This window comes from Cupressus sempervirens, chromosome 6, assembly GCF_028749045.1.
Source record: "Cupressus sempervirens isolate cs-2001-9-10 chromosome 6, ASM2874904v1, whole genome shotgun sequence".
Taxonomy (NCBI): Eukaryota; Viridiplantae; Streptophyta; class Pinopsida; order Cupressales; family Cupressaceae; genus Cupressus; species Cupressus sempervirens.
The window spans coordinates 335,652,480-335,661,927 of NC_143123.1; positions in this window are offsets into that span (position 1 = coordinate 335,652,480).

Below are 9,448 nucleotides of genomic sequence, written 5' to 3' on the forward strand. Positions count from 1 at the left end.
AAGTGTAGCATTTTTAAGAGCTCCAATTTCTCCCTCTATCACCTTGCTTGTGACTGAGTTGGAATTTCAGTATATTAATTACTTCAGGCAAAACCTAAAGTAAGTATCCTCTACATCAATTTATAACATTACAACAATCAACTCATTTGATGAAGGGCAATCTTGCTATTACTCAAATAGCCTTGGATAGGGGTACCACCCCTAACTTACCTCTAAGATACTCAAATTCATCTTTAGGTAATTTTTTTGTGAAGATGTCAGCAATTTGTTCCTTTGAGTTGACATATTCCATCTTCACTTGTTTGTCTTCCACCAGTTCTCTTACATAGTGATACTTAATTGTAATGTACTTTGTTTTGGCATGCATCACATGATTCTTTGATATGTTGATGGCACTTATGTTATCACAATAGAGTATCATAGGTTTAGTTACCTCTTTCTTTGTACCTTTCAACAGATGCTTGATCCATACAATATTGGTGCAGTTGATAGTAGCAATAGCATACTCAACTTCAGCTATGGACTGTGAGGTACAACTTTTCTTTTTGCTAGTCCAAGTGACTAATCTTTTACCTAAGAAAAGTGATCCTCCACTGTTGTTTTTTTTGTCATCTATATTACCTCCCCAATCTACATTAGTTTAAGCATTCAACTCAAAATTTTCACTCCTCTTGTAATATAAGCCAAAGTCATCTGTTCCTTTTAGATACCTCATTATTCTGTTTACTACCATAAGATGATTTTGTCTTGGGTGTGTAGAAAATATTGCCTCTATTCCAACAAATAATGCAATGTCTAGTCCATTATGCACAATATACTATAACTTTCCAATCATTGATTTGTACGTTGTCTGATTTACTTCAGCTAATTCATCATTCTTGGATAACTTACATCCTATTACCATTGGTGTACTGACTAGTTTTGAATCCTCTAAGCCAAATGTCTTGAGTATCTCCTTGATTTATTTTGATTGGATCACAAATATGCCATATTTTAGTTGATGTACTTGCAATCCAATAAAGAATTTGATTTCTCCAAACATTGACATCTCAAACTCATGTTTCATCTAATTAGCAAAAAATTTGCATAGCGCATCTTTTCCTCTAAATATTATATCATCAACAAAGATTTCACATATCAAAATGTCTTTACCTTTTTTTGCCTTGACATACAAGTTTTTTTTGTCATCTATTCTCTCAAATCCTATCTTCAAAAGATATTTGTGAAGTCTCTCATACCATGCTCCAGGAGCTTGTTTCAGACCATAGAGTGTTTTATGAAGTTTACAAACCATATCCTTGTTGTCATTAACAAATCCCTCTAGTTGTTCTATATAGACTTCCTCTTCTAGTATACCATTTAGAAAAGTAGACTTTACATCCATTTTGTAGACATTAAAACCTTTGTAGGCAACATATGCAAGTAGTGTTCTTACTCCTTCCATCGTTGCAATAGGGGCAAATGTTTCCCCATAGTCCAGTCCTTCCTCTTGTGCATAACTTTTATAGACTAGTCTGACCTTATTTCTTGTGATCTCACCATTCTCATCTAGCTTGTTCCTAAATACCCACTTGGTATCAATCTCATTCTTATCAGCTGGTCTTAGAACTAAAGTCAAGGTTTTGTTCTTCTCTATCTAATCAATCTCCTCTTCCATAGCTTTACACCAATCATCATCTTGTAGTGTATCTTTCACTATTTTGGGTTCAATATTGCTTAGCAAACATGATTCATTCCTTACTCTATTCCTTGTCATTGGTCTGGCTTCCTTGTCACCAATAATTTGTTGTGCAGGGTGATATCTTCTCACATACTTGGATAGCCTTGGTTATTTCCTTATTATTGTGTTTGGTCTTTTAGCTTCAGATTCATTGTGCATATCTCTTTCTGGTGTTTCAGCATCTCTTTCATGTGTACTGATTTCAAAATCAGAATGTTCATTTTCTTCATTCTACAACTCGGCTTCTAAATGTAGCTCAGCATTCACTGGTTTGAATCGGCTGATACTAAAACTTGTTGTTGATTCCCAACTCAATTGGCAACTTGTTCTTCAGCAAGCATTCCTTCATAGAAGTACATAAAGGATCTATTCTCTTCTAGTTTCTTGATGGATTCATCATCTTGAACTTTTGCATGCTCATCAAAATTTACATTTTCACTCTCCACAATCTTGTTAGTATTAGTATTCAAACACTTATATGCTTTAATTCTAGTGGAGTATCCAAGGAATATGCCTTCATCACTCTTTGCATCAAACTTGCCATTTCTAGAATCTTTAAGAATATAGCATTTACATCCAAACACTTTGAAATGTTTTACATTAGGTGAGTGACCATACCATAATTTAAAAGTTGTTGCATTTGTACCTTTCTTGACTTGTACTCAATTCATATTGTAGATAGTTGTACTTACAGCTTCTCTCCAATACTTTAGAGCAACATTCTTCTCCATATTAATGTTTTGGCACAATCTATCACTAATCTATTCCTCCTTTCTACAATGTCATTCTGTAGAGGAGTTCTAGGTGCTGATGTTTGTCTTTTAATTCCTTTGTCATTGCAAAATGTCTCAAATTCTTTTGATGTGAACTCTTCTCCTCTATCTGATCTTAGGCACTTTAGACTCTTCCCTATTTCATTCTCAACCTTGGCCAAATACCACTTAAACATTTGAAATGCATCAAATTTTTTCTTTAAGAACATGATAGGCATCATCCTAGAGTAGTCATCAACAAACAGCATTATATATATGTTTCCTTTGTAGCTTTGCACTTCTATTGGACCACATAAATTTTTATGGACTAACTCTAATACTTCTTTAGAAGTATAGGTTTTACTTTTGAAACTTGACTTGTTCATCTTTCCTAGATGACATTGTTTGCACATTGCATTGTCAGTCTTCTTCAATTTTGGTAGACCTCTGACTTTCTTCATTTTTCTCATGCTAATCAAATTATTAAAATTGACATGACATAACCTTTTATGCCATAGCCACACATCATCAAATCTAACAACAAGACAGGTTGCATCCTCCATATCTAGCTAAAATAGATTACTCCTAGTTTGGTCTCCTTTTCCTATCAGATTTCCATCAGTGTCATAGATTTTGGAAATTTTGTTCTACTTTGCATCCTACATTGCCTAACTATGACACAGTTAACAAATTGTAGTTCAATCCTTCAACATAATATGCATTATCACATAAAATTTTCTCTGTAAGCTTAATAGAGCCTTTTCCTTTGATTAGATATGGAGCATCATTTCCAAATCTAACATTATTTCCATCATACTAAGTGAAGGTAACAAACTTACTTTTGTCTCATGTCATGTGATGTGAGAACCCACTGTCTATGATCCATTTATCATTCTTGTTTACATTGGTTACCAGTGTTGTTGCATCATCTTCATCTGACTCATCCTTCATGGCTACATAGACTACCTCATCATCATTTTCATCATAATCTCTTCTTCAATAATGTAGTACTTTTTTCCTTTGTCTTTGTAGTTTCTACTATCATCTTCTCTTCTCTTCTTATGCTTTTTGTCCTCTCTAGAGTTCTTATTTTGTGTGCATCTTACAAAAATATGTCCTAATTCATTGCAATTAAAACAAATGATAGGCAACTTACCTTTAAATTTACTTTTGCCTTTGTGAAATCTTCTGGCCAGTAGTGCTTCCAATTGTTCCACATCTTCTTTATTTGTGTTGCTATCATTGGATGCATATTTTACCTTTCTCTTCTTCTTCTTTGGTTTCACCTCTTTGGTGTCTTTCAACAATAGCTTGGCTTTGAAAGCATATTCAAGATTCTTAGGTCTATAGTTATCAAAGTTGGATAACTCAAATGTAGTAAGTCTTCCAACTATACCTTCAAGAGTTAGCTTGTTACCCGGTACACATCTTAACTCTTGGACAACTGACACTCTAATAGCATAGATGGGGAGCAAGGTTCTTAAGAATATTCTATTGATAGTTTCATCATCTAAATGACCACCCAAACTTCTTATTGCACTTACTACTTCCTTTATTCTAGAGGCATATTGAGCAATGTTCTCACCTTCCTCCATTCTCATGCCATCAAACTTTCCTCTGAGGCTTTCTCTTTTTGCTCTCTGGACATTCTAATCTCCTCCATAAATATTAGTCCAGTCTTTCCACATCTTGAATGCAGAGTCACATCCCTTAATGTCATCAAATTTAGCACAGTTGAGGGCAAAGGAAATCTCCAACATTGTCGGATTATGCTCCTTTTTTTCATATCTTCTATAGTAGGGGCACTAGTTAGATCAACATGTTCCAATTCAATTGAGGTTTTTGCATGGTCACCTATTGATCCAAGATGTAGATTCATTAAACTTTGCTATGCAACAAAGTTATCCCTATTGAGCTTGGAAACTTCTCTCTTGGACATCTTGATCATTTTTGTTTCTAGTACCTTTAAACTAAATTAGCAGATAGCTCTGATATGAATTGTTAGAAATGATTTAGAATAATTGAAGGGTGGTGAATTAGTTATTCAAGGTCCAAATGTCCTATTAAAACTTTTTCACTAAGTATAGTGAGCCCATTAAACTAATCATGCATCCAAGCTAAACATTTTTCTTAGCAAGTTACTAATAAATCAATATGCAAGAAATACACATGAAAAATCAACACATAACACATGATTTATGTGGAAACTCAATTTGGGAAAAACCACCAGTAACATGCTACTCAATTCTCACTCTTCTAAAGTGATGCCTTGTGAAAGGTCTGCCCTGTCAAAGGCTATAACACACTGTTAAATGTGACTTGGTTAAAGGATTTCAACCACCTTGTTAGAAGTGGTCCTAGTTAAAGGACTTTAGAACATTCACTTGGAATGCCACCCTGTTAATGGATTTACAAAATAGTTGTTAAACCAACCTAAGTCCATAAGATTTTACCCTAACTGATACAATTGCTAGAGAGTAACAATAAGGGATTTTGATATGATACAAATCACAACATAAGTTGCAGTTTTTAGATCTCAACTCAATTCACAAATTTTCCTAGCTTTCAATCTCTGTAGCTCTAATAGCTTGTTCTCCTTTCAAGCTTTGTCTCCTTCAGTCTCCATGCTCGTTGTGCCAATGAAATCTCCTTTATGGCCACTTATCAAAGCAGAGTCTCTGTACTCTATTCTTCCCTCATGATGCCTTCTCCTTGACACCACAACCAACCACCCTTGCTTCTTAACCTATAATTTCTTAAATAGAAATCTAGAATACTTTTCCTACTCTAATCTTTCCACTCTTAATTTTGGTTTGAATGGATTAGGTAAGATATAATGTATCTACTCCGTATCTTGTTTCTTCTAGACACATCATGAAAAATCCACCTATATTCACCTTAAAATGGTTAACCTAAAATTCTATGCCACTAGCTCATCATCCTTATCTTCCATCTGGTTCACAAACTTCAAGGTAACAAACTTGTCAGTTCAAATCTGTTGAATCTTTGACTTTCCAAATATTGCAGCAGCTCAGCACTATTGAATTTCTGATGCTCAGCACATATTGTGTTACTCAGCACCAACTATGTTTTACGGATGCTCAATGCCTACTATGGATTCACTTGAAATCAACTAAGTTTTACTTATGCTCGGCAACTATTACTTCCTTGGCACCCAAACTTGCTTGAAACCTTCTATTTCACTCACCACACACTAGATTTTATATTTGCTTGACACTTACTGATAATCTGCTTGGCATGGACTAGCTTACTCGGCACCCACTGATGAACTTCATCAAGCTTTGCAAACAGTTTTGATACAACTTATTCTTCTAGAGTTTCTAAGTGTAGCCAACCTATCTATCTTCAAATGTATTATCAATACATCATTTTATCATTGTCTAAATTGATCCTTGTACTTCATTATAAAACCATAACTCAACCTTTCCCTTAAGTGTTTTTGTTACATCTTATTGATTAAATAATCTTCATCAATGAACTAAGTAATAGTACTTGGATCTTATAAGAAATTGTCGTTCTAGCAAATAGCAGGTTTGACATCAGTGACAAAACAATGATTGAAAACATTATTTATCAACAATCTTCCTTCTTCAATAATGATCTTTTCAATCAGATTTCAATAAGTTTTTTTTATTAAATTATAACTATTTTATTACATGAAGATATCTCCCACTCTCAACAAAAATTGAGGAGATGATTTCTTATAAATACTCCATTATAATATGTAACTGAGGCCGCCGTTATTTTGCAATAAAATTATGCTTTTGGTGCTTGCATTTGGAGTGTAGTGATTCTTGCCTAAATGTTTCATTGTTTTGTGAATTTATGTTCATGAAATTTTGATTGAGCCAAAAGTTTATTGCTTTGTTTCTGGTTGTGTGATCTTTTAGTTTTGGTGTTTGCTATGGTTTAATGAATTCTGTTGATGTATCTAGCTCGAGAAGAAATCATCGAATTGTGCCTACCTAACTCTTTGTCTCACATGAGCACACACTTTGTGGCCTTGCAATTTGATGAGGAGTGAAACATCATACAGTTACTAAAGTTTCCCATCGATGATTGCATTAGTGGAATCTAGGAAGCACTACTCCTATTTCATTGGTTACATACTAATTTCTTTGAAATCTTAACTCGCAGATGTTTTGTTTCCTATAGCTTATGTCCATTACGATTTTACTTTCACACTTTTTGCCTTAAAAGTTCTTGTTATTTGCTTTCTAACCCCTTGTTAAATTAGGAATTCATATTAGTTGCATCATTAGATTGCATTCATTGAAAAACATAAAAAATACAAAAACATAGTTCTCTTTTGCATGTTTTATTTTGAAATAGTGAACAGATTCTACATCTCATCCAAAATCAAACGAACTAGCAAAGGCCTCCTCATGAACAAACACATTTATCTTAAACTAAACAGATTCTAGTAGGTTGTGAGATCACCTAGAACCTTGGAGTTGATCCTCAAATTAACTTTTCAAAAGAGGAGTTTGAGAGGATTCCTGTTGTTAAGCACTGTGCAAAATCACGTCTCAATAGAAGTGGCACTAAAAGGAAGGCCATATTTTAATTTTTGAAATAGAAGAATAATCTACCAAGTTTCAAAATTTTGCATTTTTTGTGAGTTCAGAAATTTTTCTGAGTTTTTTAGAAATTCAAGTGCACAGGTGCAAAGGTCTGCAAATCTGCAGGCCTACAGCTACGCAAAATTCTATGGTGCATTTCATTTTGTGAGAAAGTATACTTTTGCAGAGGTGCACTTTTTCCAAAGTTGATGAAAATTGTAGGGCTTTGATCTAGAATCCCCATCTCAATGAGCATTAAGATCTTCATCAAGTGCCCATAAGTTTCTTGAGCTTACCCACTTTTGCAAAACATGCAGTGATAAAGGAATACCCCAAATTCAACCACTTTCATTCAAACTTTAATCATCTTCTTCAACTCCACCTCCACTCCACCCACCTCGTGGACCACCACATATTCCAATAGTTCCACCTCAACAACCACTTTTAGGTCTACCAAATCCTCAGATGGCCTCCTTCGCAAACGTTGTAGACTCACCAATAAACTTGAGAGGTGCACTTCATGACCTCCCCAAAAATCCCAAGAAGTTTAGCCCAAGGTTCACTTATGGAGAAACATGAACTACCAAATACCACATTAAAGTATTCTAATAAATTTTCAACCAAAAATAGATTACGAATGAGGATGTGGTCCTTCGTTTATTCCCCTACTCTTTAGAGGAAATTACCTACAATTGGTACATAAATTTGGCATCGGGATGTATTGGAGATTTGGATACCTTTGAGAAATTGTTCCTAGAACAATTTAAACTTTTTTCAACCTAGCAATGATAGATTAACAATTCATATTGATCAAAAAGGATCCAGCGAAGACAGTTTCACACTTCAATCATCACTTCCATATGGCATATTGCAAGTTGGAAACACCATATACTATACAAGTTGAAGCAACTATTCAGATTTATCTAAATACTATGGACCCTCTTACTACTATCTTTCTAAGAAGGCTTCCTATAGAAAATATTGATACATTGGAAAAGGTCTTCACAGAAGCAATAATGTTCACTAAGAAAGCCAATCCTAACAGAGGAGGATTGATGCTTCCAACCCAACCTATCATAGCAATGCCAACATACCCTGTCAGAGTACCCACCATGCCTAGTCAATTTGTACCTATGAATATAGTTCCATTACAATAAGCACCTACTCCACAGAACCCCACTGTAACATATCTAGGGTATGAACCTCTGAAAGTCACCTTCTTTGAGCAAAAGGTAGCAATACCCGCTGAAGCGAAAAATAGCTTTATTTTTGAATTTGGTCAGATGAAAAAGACTATATCACAAATGAACAAGGAATTGACTCATCTTAGGTTGTCACAAGGAAAAAATAACAACTTCCAAAGAAACAATGTTGGTCCTTACAACAACAATTATGGCCAAAATTACAATAGGAACTTCAAAGGAAACAACAACAATGTAGGAAACAATAATGGAGGAAACAACTTCAATCCTCCTGATAAAAATAATGGCTTACAAAGACAAAATTGACAGTGGAATACCCATTTGAATAAAGGAAGTATTCATGTAGATAATAAAAATAACAACATTCAGTATGCAAATATCAATCAGTAAGACGATGGTCAGAATGCACCTAACAATGATGGTTTGTACTGTAATGGAAATCAACAGATGGCTTAAAGATCACAAGTAAATGGTAATGCTCCTCCTATGCAATTTAATGCTATTCTATTAAAATCCTACTATTCTATGTAGAATGTATAGATAGAATATTCAGCCGATGAAGAGTTCTCATTTCCATTTAGCCAAGAATCTAACCTTCAGCATGAAGAGATGTTCGCTTTTTGCAATGACAATCAGAATACGTACAACTTGAGAAGTAGAAAACAACCTTTGATAGATGGAATTCCACCAACACTACAATCAACTCCTCCTAATCCAAGGGCAAGAAAAAATTAGGCACTAGTTAAACCACCATCTGCAGGACAACAAAATCAGAACCAAGTGAGTGTACCAATAATATTGAAAAATCCTGTTTGGTTATTGAAAGTACAATATAATAGAGGACTTAAAATGAACAAAGGCCAACATGTCCATGTTTGACATGTTGCAAAATTGTCCACAAAAATGAGAGGCACTCATGAAGACCCTAGATCATACAAAGACTCCTTACAATGTGAATACCACCCTTCAAAAGATGGTGTTGTAACAAGTTAATATTGCAGAGACATTGCCCACTATGTTTAAAGACAAGGTAGAGGTGCCCCTATTTTTGCTTAGCATCAAAATATATAGGAAGAATCTTCACAATTGTCTTATTGATTTAGGAGCTTCATGCAATGTCATGTCATTATCCATTGCATAAAAGTTAGGGGTCAGCCCTCAACCTACCAATCGAATAGTGATAAATGTTGA